The sequence below is a fragment of the Dasypus novemcinctus genome, assembly GCF_030445035.2.
Source record: "Dasypus novemcinctus isolate mDasNov1 chromosome 11 unlocalized genomic scaffold, mDasNov1.1.hap2 SUPER_11_unloc_2, whole genome shotgun sequence".
In the NCBI taxonomy this organism is placed as follows: Eukaryota; Metazoa; Chordata; class Mammalia; order Cingulata; family Dasypodidae; genus Dasypus; species Dasypus novemcinctus.
The window spans coordinates 374,136-394,215 of NW_026688126.1; the positions used below are offsets into that span (position 1 = coordinate 374,136).

A 20,080-nucleotide genomic window follows, 5' to 3' on the forward strand; every position below is an offset into this window, starting at 1 on the left:
CTATTTTGGGGACCAGGTACACTGGGAAACAATTTTGAATTTATGCACAAGCTATATCACTATTAATCACTGCTACTTCTCTAAGGTTAGATCTAGCTCAACTCCAGTTATTTATAGGGTTTCTAGCATTATAAATTTAACTGATTGCTGGGTTTGCCAATATCTAGATGATAAAGACAGACCTAGATATTTGCCGGTGCGGCCCGAGCCGCCGCCAACAAAAAGTGCGCGGGAGCCCGGGGGCGCACGGACGGGTGCAGGGGCCACGGGCGCAGCGCCCCCTCACCTCCTCACTGCTGCCACAGCCACCACCGCGGGCCGGCCCCGCACGCCCTGCGCCCCGCCGCCCGCGGGCATGCCTTACAAACTGAACTTGAATGCGCACATGCCCGCCGCCTCCCTCAAGCGGCTGGAGTGTCCACTCTCCTTCTACCAGTATGGCGACATCCTCGCAGTACCACCAGCTGCTGAGTGACTATGGCGGCCATCCCTTGGCTACACCCAGGGAACTGGGAAGAGCCAGGTGCCCCAAAGCAAATATGCTGAGCTGCTGGCCATCATCAAAGAGCTGGGGAAAGAGATCAGACCCACCTACGCAGGGAGCAAGAGCGCCATGAAGAGATTGAAACGAGGCATCATTCATGCTAGAGGACTGGTTCGGGAGTGCTTGGCCAAAACAGAACAGAATGCCAGATCCTAGCCACCTCGTTAGCTTTGAAGGCTTTCCATCTTTACAAGATGAGAAGTTACAGTTCATCTACCTGTTCAGATGTAACTCTTTTGTTTTCAAAATGTTAACAGTTTGTTTTCATGGTTCATTAGGCTCTGAACCTACCAACTAAGATTGAGAAAAGATTTTGCAGTTGATTAGGATTTGTGTTTTAAGTAGTTAGGAAGTACCCGGATATTTTTTTAAGCATTGATTAAAAAAATAATACATGGAAAAGTTACCTATCTTACATCAAACTATAGTTTGCCTCCAAGATACCAGTATCTCACTTTAATCTTCTCTTGAATATATTTATGTTACCTAAGTTGTTATTTTCATAAGCTAATACAACTCTAAGGATTCTGTTTTTAGCAAATACTGACAGCACGCTTTTCTTAGTAGCCAGTCCCAGTTTGGCAATACAGTGTAGATTCTGCTTAATATAACTTTTTGCTTAAGCATTTGCATGACTATTAGTGCTTTGAAGTCAAATAAAAAGTGCACAAGTTATAAATACAGAAGAGCAATCTATCATACCGAACAAGGATCCCCAAAAATTTTCATACTGAGACTGTGTAGCTTTCAGTTTTGTGTTTCCTGTAAGTTGATCAAAATGTCTGGGAAAAAATGACTGAAACTGTTTGCATCTTTGTATGTATTTATTACTTGATGTAATAAAGCTTATTTTCATTAAAAAAAAGATGGACCTAAAATAGTGTTCCATTCAGGCAAAAGTGATCACTGGCCAAAAAAAGAGGTAAATGTTTAATAAAAAGATTTGGTATCCTGTTAAAAATTAGTCAGCCCTTGTTACAGATCAGTAAGTTAAATGTATTTGGCATTGGGACACTTTATTTGAAGCTTTAACTACATTTTCACAACTTATAATTTGGTGACTATAAACTCTTCTTTATGCAAGAAAACTGTAATAAGACAGGGCCAAAATTGGATATATACAAGACTGGTTGTATATATTGGTTGTATATAACCAATCAATCAGGTTAGATTCAGACAATAGAGATAGGACTCCCATAGTCAAAGACTGAGAGCTTAAAAGTGACTCCAATAATGATACTTTTACTGATGTAACAAAGAAAATCACTAAATTAGATATTCATTCAATGACAAGTATCCCACTTGCTTGTGTAATGCCTGCATTATCTCTTTCCCCAATACAATAAACTTATATAACATGATTTAGTCAATATTCAGGTATTTAAAATGGAAACTCAACATACTTAATTGGGAGTAATATACATGATTTGTTACATCATTTAAATAGGAATGCTTTCTTCTTTCTCAGACTAATGGACTCTTGTAAAATGGCAATGTGCTGATGCTTATATGACCTCCTTAAAGGGTAAAAAAATACAAATAGAGAGACACTCAAGATGGTTTTCTGGATCTAATCTTAACCTAACTTTAGATCATATTGGATTGCTTATTTTCCATGTGGGAAAATATATAAAACTTTTCTCCATGTTTGGTCAGGAAGATGTGTACTAGGTTATCTTGTTCCATGTATACCAAAGATATTTACACTAGCAAGGGAATTTCCAGGAAGATGGCAGAGCAGGGAGATTCAGGACTCACTTCTCTTCCAAAAGAGCTAGTGAAGAGTCAGAAACTGTCTGTAACAGCTGTTCTGGAGCTCAGGAGGCCAGAGGAGCGTTATACAGCATCCAGAGAATGGTGTATGGAAAAGGCTGAGAAATTGTGCTAAAAACTGTGTGTACAACATTATGATTGTAATAAAAGCCATTGATTATACAGTTTGGATAGATCATAGTGTATGTGAATACATCTCAAAAAAACAGCTTAATGAACTAATAAATAATTTTGCAAGAGTAGCCAGAAATAGCAACTATGTACAGCAGGGGAATCATAGAGAGGTTGAGAGGTGAGGAATTTTCCTGTTTGTTTTTTATTATTACTGAAATAATAGAAATACTCCAATAATGATTGAAGTGAAGCATGCACAACTATGTGATCATACCAAATTCCACTGTTTTTCTACTTTGTGTGAATTGTAAGCTTTATTAATATGTATAAATAAAATTGATTTGTTAAAAAAGAACACTACACAGTCTAATTACAATAATTATCAAGTTTAAAAAATACTGAGTAGCTCACTCTATACTTACAGCTGGCACCCATCCCCCATTCATGATATGGGCTATCTTAGGATCTAGTCCCTGGCTGGCTGTTGTGGGTAGAGAGGAACATGGAAGTCTACCCCAAGAATGGTGGGGTAGCATATCTTTTGATCAGCAAGTTTTGATTACTGAGTTCCAGTTCTGAACTGCTGTTTTAGCTAATCCAGAAAAGGAGAGCCACTGCCATTGACTCAACCCCACTGCTGACATGGAGGAAGGCAGTTAAAGCTTAAAGACACAATGCCTCCTTAGGGCTGCAGGGAAGAGTTTTCTAAAGGGTGCCATATTTTTGGCAGGCCAGGAATTCAAGCTTCACCGAGTTGTGAAAAAGGCTTCTGGTGTCTTACCTGTACCTCTCTCCAGGGCTTGTTGGGGGCTGGTCTGAGCCCTTTTTGTGAGTCTCTGGTCCTCATTTGACTAGAAGTACTGTCTTCAGAAAGTCCTTTCTGAGGTGACCATCCTCCAAGATTTTGCATATCATGTAAAACAGCTAGAGGCAATGAAAGGAGTGTGTAAAAAAGTATAGAAACAAAAATAAACAACAAAAACAAACAAACAAACAAAAACAGAACAGATCAATATTCCCAGAAAAGGAACTAGGAAAGGATCTTTTTTCTTAGGGTAAAACAATTACACACATAGTACAATCTTAAAAATTATACCAAATATCCAGGGCTAGAATGAGATGAAGAACTGGGAAAATTTGATCAATTAAATACAGCCAATTCTAAGTGTCAGAGAAGAGTTTTAATATAAAGCCAATAACAAAAAATACTAGGCAAGAGAAAGAAACTGACCTTCATATTGGGGCACTTTGAAACTTTATGTGGAGCCCAGGAAAGATCACATATTCTTGGAGCTAATTCATTCCTGTGGGCTTGAGAACTTGAATTGGATTCAATTTGGGGTCTTTGATTGGATTGCTTCAGTGAGTCTAGGGTGGGTATCGGTCCTCTTGCTGGAGTCCTTTATAAATGGAGGGCTGAAAGCAGCAGATGTAATATAGCCTGGGCACAAATCCAAACTTATTTCCAAATATGCCTAGAAAGCCAATTGAGAAGTATAAACTCTGTAGGCTTTGGATATTCAGGGAGGATATAAGCTGGAATGTGGGGGGGGGTAGTGCTAAACGCTGACTTGGAACGTGGGGGATATGCATTAATTCAAGCTTACCTGGGGGAAATAACCAATCCAATACTCAGACAAAACACTTGAAGAAACTAACAAAAATATTTTTGCATACATACAAGCACAATTTTTCTTCCCACTCTTATTTCCTCTGTACAAAAGGGACCCAAAAAATTCTATTTGGGGCTCAGTTTTTATTATGACAGGAGTCCACCAATTCTTGCTGGTCAAAATAAATCAACTTCCAGGTGGTGGACTTGGCCCAGTGGTTAGAGTGTCCACCTACCACATAGGAGGTCTGCAGTTCAAACCCAGGGCCTCCTTGACCATGTGGAGCTGGCCCATGTGCAGTGCTGATGTGCACAAGGAGTGCCGTGCGATGCAGGGGTGTCCCCCACATAGGGGAGCCCCACACAAAGGAGCACACCCTGTAAGAAGAGCCGCCCAGCACAAAAGGAAGTGCAGCCTGCCCAGGAATGGTGCCGCACACACAGAGATCTGACACATAAGATGATGCAATAAAAAGAAACACAGATTCCCATGCCACTGACAACAACAGAAGTGGACAAAGAAGATGCAACAAATAGACAGAGAACAGACAACTGGGGTGGGGGGAGGGGAGAGAAATAAATAAATAAATAAATAAATAAATAAATCTTTAAAAAAATAATAAGTCAAATTCCTTCTCAGAGTTCTCATGTCCTGGCCTTCAACACCACATAAACCTGACTTCTCTGCTACTACAATTCTGGGGGCTTGTCCAGGATTGTGCTGAGAAGGTCAGAGGTGGCAACAATTGTTTGCCCCTTTCAGATGTCTCTGAGGAGGCTGAGAGGGCCCAGGTGAAACCCAGCCCTGGGTGCCCCTGGACTCCCCTTTTAGTCCAGAAAGAGGTTGTGGTCTTCACCAGAGCCCTCCTGGAAGAACCAGAGCACCAGTGCATTTGAGAGACAATGAGAATGAAGCAAGGAGCACTACATATCAGATGGGTAAGACCCCCAGGGGCATAGTGCAGGAAAAGCCTAATTCTAAAATAAGGAGGGAGACTGATCAGCTCTCTAAAAGGGAGTACACCTGTACACCTGAGAATACAGGAGGAAGGTACCTCCTCTCCAGGTCCAAGAAAAGGAAAGGGGGGTGGTTGTGTGCATGATTGTGACAACTGGGTGAGATGAAGAAAGTCACTTCTGTGTGGCAAGTGCAGAGTCCTGATCTGTGGTTCTGTGGTGACCTCATATGATCAAGGGCAGTCTGGGGGGTCCCTGCAAAGGGACCCTCTTCCAAGTCAGGGGCTTATACAGACCTGCTAAGGTTAAGAGGTGCTGAGGGAAACGGACTTTGGCCCAGTGGTTAGGGCGTCCGTCTACCACATGGGAGGTCCGTGGTTCAAGCCCCGGGCCTCCTTGACCCGTGTGGAGCTGGCCCATGCGCAGTGCTGATGCGCGCAAGGAGTGCCGTGCCACGCAGGGGTGTCCCCCGCGTAGGGGAGCCCCACGTGCAAGGAGTGCACCCATAAGGAGAGCCGCCCAGCGTGAAGGAGGGAGCAGCCTGCCAAGGAATGGCACCGCCCACACTTCCCGTGCCACTGACGACAACAGAAGTGGACAAAAAGAAAAAAAAACAAGACGCAGCAAAAAGACACAGAGAACAGACAACCAGGGGAGGGGAGGGGAATTAAATAAATAAAAATAAATCTTTAAAAAAAAAAAAGAGGTGCCGAAATTTTCTGTGAGGGTTGCGACCAGAGATGGACTAAGTGTATGGCTTGAGTGACTGTTGTGTACCATCAGCACAGGGTGGAAACATGGGAAACACACAAAGTAGGACCCTCTTCAGTTGTATGCTGAAAAACTTCCCCCATGCATTCCATGAAGATGTATACAGCATAAGGTTCCAACCAGGAAAGCTTAGGATGCTTTATGAATTAGAATGGCCAACTTTTGGCATGGGCTGGCCCCAGTATGGCATTTTAGATCCCTGGATCATCCATAAAGTCCATGATGCAGTAACTGGAAACCCAGGACACCCAATTCCCCTACATTGATCCTTGGGAAAATGCTGTAAGCCAAAATCCACCTTGGTTAGGGTAGTGCATGAATATGGAAGCTAGAATTTGCCTAATACAGAAACCAAGGAGTGCTGTCCCAGGGACCATACCAAACAATCATCATGCAAAGGGCCCAGAGAAAGTGTACCTGAGTCCAGTGCCAATCTGCCCATTTTAGAAGGGCCATACAAACATGAATTTCTGCCACCTTATGCAATGACTCCTGCCCCAGAAATACTAAGGAATGAAAATGAGCTAGTCTCTCTAAGCAGTGCCCCATTATCATCATCCACACAGGGAAGAGACACCCATACCACCCCCACCACTGATTTTATCACCATCTGAGAGGGCACCTATACCATCCCTGCAGTTGCCTTTATCGAACCAGAGAGCCCTATGCCATACCTGTAGCAGCTTTTACCATCTCCTCAGTGGTCTTTGATACCTTCTGCAATGGAAAATACAGATCTGCAGCTTTTACAGCCCATTGCCCCTGGCAATGCTGCTGCAGTGCTGCCAATCAGTCAGGGTGGAGATGCTGAGAGGTAGCAACTTAAACCACAGGAACCCCTAGGGTCAGAGGAAGCAGAGAGAAAGCCTGCCTACCAGCTACCTTTCCATGAAGGCTGGACCCCAATTTTTCACGATGCACATGGCTAGGTTCGGGGGGGAACTGGACATTCATCTATCAGCCCTTTACCACAACAGACCTTTTTAACTGGAAAAGCCACACCTCACCATTCTCAGAGAAGCCTCAAGCCACGACGGACATTTTCCAGTCCATCATACAGACCCACAAACCCACCTGGGTTGATTGTAAACAATTTATAATGACTTTATTAAACTTTGAAGAAAGAATGCGTGTCATGCAGGGAGCTCTAACCTGGCTTAGCACCCACCTGAGGAAAGTTTGGACAGTGACCAATATGCCCACTTGCAGTCCCCAGAGGAGGACCCCCTGTGGGATCCAAAGAGCACAACCAGGCTCAACTGACTAGAAACTTTCCATAGGGCCTTAGGTGAATGATTCATGGTGGGGAGCCACAAGACAGTAAATATGGCAAAAACTACTCAAATTCTACAGGCTCTGGATGAGAGTCCAGCTCAATTCTATGAGAGGCTGTGCAGCATGTTTTGTGTATGCACACCCTTCAAACACAGATGCTCCTGAGAGCCAAACAAATGGTCAACACAGCATTTGTTTCCTAATCACAAGCTGACACCCAAAGAAAACTGCAGAAGTTGGATGGGTTTGCTGGAATGAATATCTCTCAGCTCATGGAAGTAGCTACTAAAGTCTATGCCAACCATGATGTAGAAACAAGGAGGGAAGAAAGTCAGAAGATGAAGAAGAAGTCAGATCTTCTGACAGTGGCAATCATGGAAAAATCCATTCCTGTGTCAAGGAGAGTAAATTGGGAATCCCCTGCCCCAAGGAGAGGGAAGGGCCTATGCTAGGGCAAAATTAGTGTGTGTACTGCAAAGAAGATGGGCATTGGAAGCAAGAGTGTCCCAGCTGGCCACTCAACCCTGCCACTGCAGTTAGAACATTAACCAGGAAAGCTAGTGGGGCATCACAAACCAAAACCTGGGTCCAAAAAAGTTCAGGAAAAAAACCCTGCAAATCAGATAATTGGGCTGGCAGGAATAGAGGACTCTGATGGAGATTATTAGGACAGACTGGGCTCCTATTCTCCCAGCCCTGCAGAGCCTATGGTCAGAGTCCAAATTGGGGGCCACACCATACATATGATGGTTGATGCTGGGGCACAACATTCTGTATGACCAAGCCAATTGGGCCTCTCTCAAAAAGACAGGCCACTGTCATAGGTGCAACTGGCAAAAGTATCCAATGGCCCTTCCTGCAAGCCAGGACCTGCAACATTGGGAGAAAAGAGGTCACTCACAAATTCCTTTATCTTCAGAGTGCCCAGTCCCCCTCCTGGGTTGCGACCTGCTGTCTAAACTGCAGCTCAAATTACCTTTGATGTCATGGGGCAATCCACACTGACACTGGGGCCACAGGACCCTCTGAGAATAGTGCTAACACTTCCTATGCAGGAGGAATGGAGACTGTTTTGCCTCAGTGAAACTGGCCAGTCCATGCCCATGCTGCTCCCTTTTGAAGATGCACCTGAAGTATGGGCAGAGGGTAACCCAATGGGGATGGCACATGACATTCCTCCAATTATTATTGAAATAAAGGCCACAGACAGTCCAATAAGCATAAAGCAATATCCAGTACCACGTGAAGCACAAGCAAATGTCCAGCTACTTATTCAGAGATTACTGAATGAAAGCATATTGAGCCATGCCAGTCTCCATGGAACACCGCACTCTTTCCAGTTAAAAAAGCTGATGGGGATTACCACCCAGTCCAGGACTTACTAGCAGTTAATTCGGCAGTAATAACCCTTCATTCTGCAGTTTCTAATCCATATACTTTTCTCAGCTTAATACCCTCATTGGCAATCTACTTTTCATGCCTGGATCTTAAGGATGCCTTCTTCTGCATTTGGGTAGTGCCCTGCAGCCAGCCAATTTCCACTTTTAGGTGGGACAATCTGAACCCAGATGAAAAGCAGAAGCTAACATGGACGCAACTGCCTCAGGGGTTTAAAAATGCCCCCACTATTTTTGGACAAGGTCTGGCTAGTGATCTCAAATCCTTTAAACCAGAAAGCGAGAACTGTTTTCTCCTCCATTATGTAGATGACCTCATTCTCAGAAGTCCCACCAACCAAGACTGCGCTGGTGGAACCCATGCTCTTTTAAAGCATCTACAGCAAAAAGGCTCTCGAGTGTCTAAGAAAAAAGCTGAAATATGCCTGCCTCAGGTCAAATATCTAGATTATAAAAATAATGCAGGGGCACCGTGAATTGGGACTTGAAGAAAGAAGGCAATCTGTAGTCTCCCTGAGCCCAACAGCCACCAGAAGCTGCCAGTTCCTCAGTGCAGCAGGATTCTGCCACAATTGGAGCCCCAATTTTGGGATCCTCATGTGCCCTTTATATGAAGTCACAAAGGGGAAAGATTATGATTCCCTGCTCTGGGAAAGCCCACAGAAAAATGCTTTCATTGCTCTCAAACAAGCTCTAATGGAAGCACTGAGCCTCAGGCTTCCAGATCTCAGTAAACCATTCTACCTCTATGTTCACAACTGCCAAAGGATCACAGTAGGGGCACTCACTCAATACCTCGGTTCCTGGCAAAGACCCATAGCCTATCTATTCAAGCAACTGGACACTAGCCCAAAGACAGGCTCTCATGTCTGCAAGCTGTAGCAGCTGCAGTCATTTTTACACTAGAAGCTATAAAATTGGTTCTGCATGCAGTAATCATAGTCTTCAAAGCTAAAGGAACACACCGGCTAACTAACAGCTGCCTGGTTAAATATCAAACCCCATTATGTGGTTTCCCTTCAACTGGAACTTGTAAAAACCCTAAATCCTGCCACTCTACTACCCGTGGAGCTGGGGATTCTAGCCCATAACTGCCTGAAAACATCACAAGAAGTATATTCCAGCAGGCCAGACCTCCAAGACCAGCCACTGGCAAATTCTGACATGGAGTTCTTCATGGATGGGAGTAGCTTTATGCAGGACAGCAATCAGCGAGTGGGATATGCTGTGGCTCTGGGCCTCCTGGATAGCAAATCAGCACAGAAAGTCAAACTCATTGCCCTCACCCAAGCCTTACAACTTGCAGCTGGAGCAAAGGTTAATATCTACACAGGCTCCAAATATGCCTTCTTTACCCAGCATATGCACTGAGCCTTATACAAACAAAAAGAACTCATTAACTCAGGAGGAAAGAGCATTAAATATGGCACACAGATTCTGGAACTACTAGAAGCAGTTTGGAAACCTACCAAAGTGGCTGTAATGCACTGCAAGGGACACCAGACAAGCCACAGCCCTGTCACCCAGGGAAATCAGAGGGCAGATGCTGAAGCAAAAAGAGTGGCATGGGAAGGATCCCTATCTAAAAACCTGGCCACTGCTCTCATTCCTCAACCTTTTTAATTATCAGAAACTCCAGTATACACTGCCTGCTCTTGTCCCACAGCCTCTGAATCAACAAGAGCTGCAATACACTCAAGCCAAGAGAGAGTGGATACTCTCTGAGGGTGGGATGTAAGGAGAAAATGGATGGTGGACATTGCCCGATCACACAATAGTTGTGCCACAAATATTAGCCACAACTCTAGTTCAACACTACCATGAGAAGACACACTTGGGAAAAACCCATCTTAAAGAAGTTTTAGAAAGATTCTTCAGGTGGCAGACTTGGCCCAGTGGTGAGGGCATCCATCTACCACATGGGAGGTCTGCGGTTCAAACCCCGGGCCTCCTTGACCCGTGTGCAGTTGGCCGATGCACAGTGCTGATGCACGCAAGGAGTGCCCTACCATGCAGGGGTGTCCCCTGCATAAGGGAGCCCCACGCGCAAGGAATGCAACCAGTAAGGAGAGCCACCCAGTGTGAAAGAAAGTGCAGCCTGCCTAAGAATGGTGCTGCCCACACGGAGAGCTGACACAACAAGATGATGCAACCAAAAGAAACACAGATTCCTGTGCTGCTGACAACAACAGAAGCGGACAAAGAAGATGCAGCAAATAGACACAGAGAACAGACAACCGGGGTGGGAGGGGGGAGGGGAAATAAATAAATAATAATTTTTTTTTAAAGAAAGATTCTTCTACATCCCAAGTCTAGTTGCTATCACCCATGCCATATGCCAGTGGTGCATCACAAGTGCAAAAATAAAACCTTTGGCAGGGGGCCTATGGGAGTCCCAGGAGTCCAAAGAATTGGCAATATGCCTCTTGAAGATCTAGTAGTTGATTTCACTGAAATGCCACACTCTGGAAGTTATAAATATCTCCTAGTCCTTGTTTGCACCTTTTCTGGCTGGGTGGAAGCCTTTCCCACTTGAACAGAAAGAGCTGAAGAAGTAACCAAAGTTCTCAGGGAAATCATTCCTAGATATGGGCTACCCCTCTCAATTGGCTCTGACAATGGACCAACCTTCATCTCTGAAATCACTCAAAAATTGCCAAATCACTGAGCATCTGATGGAAACTGCACACCTTTTCCCATCCTCAAAGCTCAGGAAAGTGGAGTGAATGAACCATACAATAAAGACGTATATTGCCAAGATTTGTCAAGAAACTGGGCCAAAATGGGTGCAAGTACTTCTGAGTCCTCTTCTCCAAGTTTGGGCAAGCCCAAGCTGAAAGCCAAGCCTAACCTCTTCTGAAATCCTCTTTCAGAAACCACCCCCTTAATCCAAAATATAGAAGGGGATCTCAGAGAAAGAGGAAACTTACCAATAGCTCAGCAAATGATCAGCTTATGAAAAACCTTACAAAATCTGCAACACTAGGTCCAAGAAAGGGCCCCCATTAGCTTAAGCAACTACATACACCTGGAGAAGCCAGGAGATGCAGTCTGTGTCAAAGACTGGAAATCAGCTCCACTAATCCCTCTATGGTGGGGATGCTATCTTGTCATTTTATCCACCCCCAGTGCAATTAAAGTAGCTGAAAGCACCCCATGGATACACCATAGCCGGGTCAAGCAAGTTGCCCCAGAGTCCTGGACCTGTATTCCAGATGCCCACAACTCAACCAAACTCATCTTGCAAAAGAACAAAACACCAAGCCCTGCTCCAGTCACACCCCAGAATCTGACTGGTCCGTGCATGGCTGAAGGTTGAGGATGGGACACCGAGCTCTGCTCCAATCACACCCCAGAAACTGATAGGTCTATGTACAGATAAAGAATAGTTTAATCCCAGTTACAATGCCCCTTTGATTATTCTCCCTACTCCTAGCCCTGACCCTCCCCTGGTCCCAGGTTGGCATCACAGAGTGTGAGCCATTATCCAAAAGGTGTGAATGGGGGCCCATGTCAATACCACATTAATATATCATAACCATTACACCTGCAAGGGCCATATAGCTGCCTGCCAGTTTCAAGGAATCTCCTGTAGTGTCTGTAACATATCTGCTCAAATAATCTGCTATGACCCCAAACCTCCAACAGTCTCCTGTAAATGGGAAGTAAGGGTGCTTAATCAAAATGGGGAGCTACTTAGCTCTACCCCAGCCACTAGCCAGAACCAATGAGTGTCCCTCCTATTTGATGCTTGCCAAGTTATAGACTCTGGGATACCATGGAACACCAATTGTGGAGGGCTTAGCAGGGAGCAAAAATATACTCATAACAATAAGTATATGTGTGGTCCAGAAGTGAAAAGTGCAGTCCAAGGGGGGACTTCTGGTGTAAATGCATAGGTGCATACTACTGCCCCTACTGGTCCTGTGTCACCTGGGCCACATGGAACACAGATGCAACTAAACAGCCATCCTCACCAAAGGAATGGCCCTGGCCATTTATGCTGTCATTGTAACCACTTAAACCTCACCATCCTTAAACCTGAATCCCGACAGACTCAGGGAGTCCAAATGAGTCTCTGCATTGATGGTAGAGGAATAGACCCAGGAGACTACATCTGGGTTGCATATTGGGAATACCCACTCACAAGTAAAGCCCATTCTGTGTTCCACTCCTTCTATGAAGAACTGGAAAAGCCCTTTTCCATTTGCAAGGAGTGAGAAACCTCTTCATAAGCCTAGCTGAAGTAGTAGGGGCAGCTTAAATGTCTCCTTGTGCTATGTATGTGGAGGTACTAATATGGAAGACCAACGGCCCTGGGAAACTAGAGAACACAATTACAGCAAACATATAATGAAACTGGCCTCTCAGCTGTCCCTGAGATAGCATGTGGCCCTTGTAAACTTCTGTCATAGGAGAATATTGTGCTTCAAGGGCCTGCCTAAACTCTTCTTTATCTGTTGGAAACCTAACATGTACAGGGGGAGAATTCCAAAATTATACCACCAATATAACAGAGCCTTGGGGAACATGGAATGAATCTGACCTCACTCTCATAAATTGTACTTTGCCCAAATTAATCAGTGTGGAACTCCACTGCAAAAGGCCCCTTTAATGCCCCAAATGATCTGTACTGGATTTGTGGGAAAGTTGCATTCTGAGAACTTCCCCAAAACTGGTGTGGTACTTGTATGCTCAGTACAATAAAACCCTCCTTCTTCCTCATTCCCTTAATGGAAGGGAAAGAGCTAAGCCAGCCAGTGTATCAAAATATAAGAAAGGGCTGTCGTTACCTGGAGAGGTGAAGAATGGCCCCATGAATGTGTAATCCGGTACTATGTGGGCCAGCATCTCAGGCAGAGGATGACATGTGAATTTATTGAACCCTTATCTATATGCTAAACTGAAACATCCACTTGCAAGCCATGGTGGAAATAATAACTAATGAAACTGCCCATGCTCTAAACCTACTAGCCCAACAGCAAACTAAATTCAGAAATGCTATCTGTGAAAACCATCTCACCCTAGACTATCTCCTGGCAGCTAAAGGGGGAGTTTGTGGAAAATTCAATCTCTCTAACTGCTACATTGAACTAGACAGCACTGGAAAGGTTATTGATGAAATTACAAGCAAAATGGTAAAAATTGCTCATGTTCCAGTCCAGAGCTGGAATGGGTGGAATTTAAGTAATCCCATTGGAAGCTGGCAGCCAATAGTAAACAATTTCAAGTTTCTACTGGGAATAATTGCCTTCATCATAGGTGGATGCACCATACTTCCTTGCCTCCTCCCTTTCATCATAAACAGAATGTGCACCCTAATAAATGATATAGTAAACAGGCAGACAACTGCCCATCTCATGGCAGTATATACATACCAGTCAGTCCAGAGAGACTCTGACAATAGTGATGCCAAGGCTTAATAACCTTAAGCAGGCATCAAAGGAGGGAAATAATATTGCCTGTGCATAGATTCAAACTTATTTCATATCCAAATATGTCTAGAAAACCAATTGAGAAGTATAAATTCTATAAGCTTTGGATATTCAGAAAGGATGCAAGCCAAATGTGGCAAGCCTACCTGAATGTGGGGGATATGTGTTAAATCAAGCTTACCTGAAAGAAATAACCTATCTAATACTCATGTAAAACACTTGAAGAAACTAACAAAAAGTCCTTTTGCATACAACCACCATTAGACCCCCACTCTTATTTCTTCTGTATAAAAGGAACCCAAAAATTCTACTAGGCATTCAGTTTTTATTAGCACAGGAGTCTGCCAAGTCCAGCTGGTTGAAATAAACCACCTTGCTTCCCAGAGTTCTCATGTCCTGGCCTTTGATACTGCATACACCTGACTTCTCTGCTACTACACCTTCTTGCCAAGGACCAGCTGAGTAGGTACAACCACAGGTACTGGTACTCCTGAGTGCTAAGGAGACACACAGTCTATGTTCACATCTGATGACTCCAGATTTCAGTGCCCTGCCAGTGGGTCCTACTTTGGAATTTGTGCTCCTGAGTGTGATGGAGTTGGACTCAGATGTGACTTTCTACACATGCCTCTTCTGTCACTTTGACTGAAGCTGTGTTTGGCACTGGGGTTTGTGTATACTCAGGAGTCTTGAATCTCTGGACTGCCAATGTGCCAGCTGGGTCCTGAGCCTCAGCAGAGTTACAAAACCTACTCTCCAGTTCATTGGACTTACTCAGGTGAGCTAAGAGGAAGATGAAGATGGTCACCCACCACACCAGGAAGTGAGAGTATCTATACCTGCAAGCAGGAGAATGACACCTCCCAACCATGTGGGGTCAAAGCCCCCTCTTCACTGAGAGTTTGAGTGGACATAATCAACGCAGGGTCCACAGGATGAAGGAATAAATTATAGGTTAGAGTGGACTTACTGGTATTCTACTATAGAACTACTGTGACTCTAGCAATGGAAGTTTCTGGTTTTCAGTTTTTGGTGTTTTTTTTTTTTTTTTAAGATTTATTTATTTATTTAATATCCCCCCCTCCCCTGGTTGTCTGTTCTTGGTGTCTATTTGCTGCGTCTTGTTTCTTTGTCCGCTTCTGTTGTCGTCGGTGGCACAGGAAGTGTGGGTGGTGCCATTCCTGGGCAGGCTGCTCTTTCTTTTCACGCTGGGTGGCTTTCCTCACAGGCGCACTCCTTGCGCGTGGGGCTCCCCCACGCGGGGGACACCCTTGCGTGGCACGGCACTCCTTACGCGCATCAGCGCTGTGCATGGCCAGCTCCACACGGGTCAAGGAGGCCCAGGATTTGAACCGCGGACCTCCCATGTGGTAGATGGACTCCCTAACCACTGGGCCAAGTCTGTTTCCCTGCTGCTTCTTTTTGATCCTGGTCTCTTACAGCTTCTTGTCCAATTCATACACCAAATCATACAGTCAATAACCCAGGAATATGTAAATGGTGTCTCTCTGCTACATGAACAACAATATCAATGCCTATGGGACCTAAAACCACAGCCTACTATACAGAATGGATGAGAACTTCTTTTCTCTGCCCCTTGACAGCAGGATGTAGCCAGACAGAACAAACACCCCAAATCCCCTCACCCTCTGATCCTTCCCATATATATATATATAAACAAAGAATTAGGAATGTTAGAGATTTGCAATAATTAACAAGCTGTAGCTCAATTTCCCCTGATATGATTTGGGAAAAGGCAAACCCCCTCCCCTGGGTCTGAGGGCATAGCATGGCACTTTCCCACAGGTTAAAGAAATCTCATAGAGACAGGAATAAAGGGAGATAGAGATCTTCACCATCTGCATATCAGAGGTAGATGGAGATCTTTACTATCTCTACCTGCATATCAGAGGGAGAGGGATATGGAAGTCTTCAATATTTACATATCTTTTAATCCCTACAGATGAAAAAAAAAATCTGCTCCTGCAGCATTCCAAAAAGCCGTAAACTCCCTCAACCCTTTCCCACTACCGCACTCAGACCCTCAATCCCCCTTCCATGAACTATCAATTCCCCTCCTAGGAAAGTTCTATATAAATTCAAGTCCCCCCCCCCTCCCAGAATTGCACTGAAGCCTCTCTTCAGACCCCCACCATGTTGTTCGGGGGGGGGCTGAAGTCTGTTTTTCAGACCCCCTCCATTGGGAGAGCTTCTCAATAAATTATTTTTCTGCCTGTGGTCAATCAGTCTCCATGTCCCAGTGAATGCCATTTTTCTCCAACAGTAATATTAACAGTTCCTTCTATAATAACATAAGGAGGCACACAGGCCTGAAGTCTGTAAGTAGGCTCAAACTGCTAGTTTGCAGTTCCAGGATCTGTAATGAGAATAATATGATGTGTGGCAGCTACCAATTGCCACAGTTCTCAATGAAGTATTTTAACCTCCAACCATAACTACATATTTCCCCCTCTTTGGTTTTGCAAAGTACTGAATATAGCTTGGGTGGTTTCTTGTTGTATTATTCCCCAGAGAGTTTGTAGCATGCTGCTGAGGGCTCATCCCTTTCAAGACCAGGAGGGAACCAACGTCATAGTCACTGAAGTGAGCATGAAGAACACTCATGGATGATGTTTATGAGTTGTTGGTAGGTAACAGCCAACAGGAACTGCTGGGCTAGGCACCAGAAGGTTTGGTACTCATGATGTTCACTTTTTTGGTGGAACCACTTTGCCTCTTCTCAGGTTTTTTTGCCACCAGGCCAGGACAGATGGTTGAGCTATGCACACAGCCTTGGGGAGGCACTGCAAAAGACCATTGTTGACTTTTCTGCAGATAGGAGAATGTGGGCTGACTTGATTTCCCTAAGAAGATATTAGTAAGTTTTTTTAAAAAGTAATAATAATATAAGTGGATATTAATTTCTTCAAACAAACTAACAATATTTGGGGCTGTGGCATACAGCAGTGGTATTATTTAATTTATGATAAGAGGTTGTTTGGTGACACATACTATTTTTAATAATAATTATGATGACTAACACATTATAATTTTATCTAATATGGTAAAACACTATTAAATTTGCAGGAATTCTATACACTCTTTAAGTATTTACATGAACTTTTTACTCATACTGATGTAGGCTATGGATGGGGGGGTCTATTCATGTCTTCACATATAATCTCTGTTGTATGTGTCTTGAGCTATGGATTTGGGACAATGAAAACTGCAGCCCTACCCTTGGAAACACTGACAACTGTAGTCCAAAAAACATTTTAGCAATGCAACCTCTACAAACTTTAAATATACAGGGAAAATGAAAACATTATGTGCTAAAAGCTTACCAGGAAAGTTTGAAGTCCATGCTAAAAGCTTATCTAAGATGTGGAAGATATATATTAATACAAGCTTATTGAGCACTAAAACAAAGGACCATTTGGCCCTCTGAGGCAACAAACCAGCATTAGGTGATGCATACTTGCAAGCAATTTGCAGATAAAGAACACTGACTCAGAAGCTTGCTCGGGCGCAATGGGGGGTATCCACTCCTGCCATTATAAGCCCAGTCATACAAAGGATTATACTCAGCTCTCATGATTAGATCTGAGTTTTTGTCAATAAAAATGTTGTGGTTCATGTTTTAATTTCACGTAGTACCTGCTGGCAAAATCATATTTTTTGAAAATGCTGACATTTGAATACTCGGCACCATGTGCCATCTACTCAAAGGATGGCATAACCTAAAAAGAGCTGAGGCTTGGACCCAGGTGGACGCGGCAGGATCCTGAGTATATTCGAAGGTAGGAAAGTAGCCAGAGAGAAAGCACAGAGATGCTGAATGTGAGGTGTCAGGGATGGAGCTCTGACTGATAAAGCAGGGAGGCTGGAGGGCCCCGCCTTGCATTAAGTTATGCATGCTCAGGTGGCCACGGCCAGGGAAACCAGGGGAGCTCTGTCTCTCCCCATCAGCCGAGTCCCTCAGCCTCGGTGGGTGAGCCACACGGTGGTGATTGCCAGGGCGGTGCTGCAGCCCCACCTTCCCAACTGTTCACTTGGCACCACTGCTGCCTACCTGCCTCCATGTCCCAGTGTTCCTGGAACCTGCCTCCTCAGGGCACCAAACCTCCAACCCTCTCCCTCAGACAGGCTGGAGCAGCCTGGGGCTAAGGAGAACAATGAGGATGAGGAGAGGTGTGGAGGCTCCACCTTGTGAGGTGGGAGGCCTCGGGGCACACCTTGGGCTGACCTGGGCCTCAGGGCAGATACTGCCAGAGAAATGGGGGCAGCTCTGTCTCAGTCAGCCCTTCAGCACTCAGGGCAGCAGGGCAGCACGACAGTGGCTTCCCATAATTCCCCGAGGCTGCAAGCACCACCAGCACCTGCAGCCACTGGGCACTAAACCTCTCTCTCCCTTTGGCACAGCAGTCACCCCCGTCCCTCAGCCCACCAATAGACTCCGTGGTTACCAACTCCCAGCAGGTCAGTGGCTGGATGACCTGTGCTCCTCACTGTTCAGCCCTTCGGCCCCAAGTGCCAGGCCTTCCGATGGGCTCCAACCAAGCCCATACATGCTGTGACCACTTCAGGCTGGCTGTCCTTGCCAACAGCCCTTAGAACAAGGGAGGCCTGCGCAGACAGAGGGGAAGTAGTGAGAAGAGGCTGAAGAAGAGTTGCTGCCTGCAAAGAGGTGGGAGCAGCCCAGGAGGGCCTCGCCAACATGGTGCAGGACCACCTGCCCTAGACTGACCCAGCCAGGGGTGTGCTGCTGAGGAGGAATCTCCTCCAAGCCTGGACAGCCAAGGGGGCAGGCCTCCTCACCAGCTTCTGCAGGGTCTGCCGCAGCCCAGAGGCCTGGGAAAGGTCCACTGAGCACTGTCACCCTGCCGACAACCTCCTACATGCAGAGTCTACGTGACCCCCAGCCCATTCCCCTCTCACGGCAGCTTCACTGAGATGCTGGGCACTGAAGTGAGCCATTTCATCTACCTGCAGGAGGGAAACTGTGAGGACACCCTTTTCTGGGTCAGGAGCATCTGGCGACCAGGAGGCCCTCCTAGCTACACCTCCCTGCCTGCCAAGGGCTGCTGCCATTTCCCAAGGGCACACTGAAAAGGGAGCATAGGCCGATGCCTGGAAAGGCCTCCACCTGCCCCTTCTGCTCCCTGGGCCTGGTCCAGGTGACTGGATCAGGACTTTAACAACTTGCAAAAGGCAATCTACCCAGCAACCCCAGGAATTCCCCATAAGCAAACCTGGATGTCTTGCCCCAGGCTCTGGGCGTGTTGCTAAGAGCCTGAGGCACTGAGAGGATTTGACCTTGTTCCGAGGTGTTCATAAAACCAAGGAGCAGCAATGGGAATCCCTACAAGGCCTGCAGCCCAGCTCGGGGAAGAACAAGCCAGACTGGAGCATTTTCCATCAGTCAACATGAACATTAGAAAATGTCAGGAGGCATCATATGCCCTCAGTTGAGGGCCACGGAAAAGGGAACTGGGCTACATCACATGGGAAAATCCACCTGGCTGGAAGGTCATGGCTTTCGAAGTGTGACAGAAGTTTCCCGGGGCCTCATTGGCAGATTGCCAGCTGAAGCCACTCAAAGGCCTAGAGCACTTCCCAAAAGGCCATGCCTTCTGCCAGGAGGGGAAGAGCTCTCCGATGAAAAGCACTGTGTGGGAGCACTCCATCCTGAGCATGGCATCCATGCTCTGCCCAGCAAGAGGACATGGAGAAGTGTGCAACCCCGCTCTTCCCCAACACCCCGCCACCCCTTCACGGTCAGCTCCTCCCGCAACCTGGACCCTCTTAGGCAAGCTCATGGTGACCGCAGAGCCAGAAGGTGGCTCTATTCTGAAACGAAAGCCCTAGCCCAGAAAAAGGACCTAAGCCCCAATCGTGAACCCTCATCTCTACCTAATGACAAGTTACTTCTACACTACTTTTCCAATAAAGTAGAAAAAGAAAACCAAAGAGGGAAAGAAGGTATTCAGAGACCCTATTTCTGCTAAGAGCGTAATGTACAGGCCATGAAGAGAACGACTGTAACTCCACGAAAGCACAAACAGCCGCAGCCATAAATGGGAAAAGGGTGTGAATAGACAAAGCTGCCAAGAACACATACAAATGACCGAAAAGCACTTACACAGATGCTCACCATCATTAGCTATGAGAGAAACGCAAATAAGATACCAAAGATAAAGAT

At 45.5% G+C, this 20,080-nt stretch overlaps 1 pseudogene; it reads left to right on the forward strand.

Annotated features, from left to right (window-relative positions):
• The first annotated feature begins 355 nt into the window (after positions 1-355).
• Positions 356-716, forward strand: LOC131277378 (cyclin-dependent kinase 2-associated protein 1 pseudogene; annotated as a pseudogene).
• The last annotated feature ends 19,364 nt before the right edge of the window (positions 717-20,080 follow it).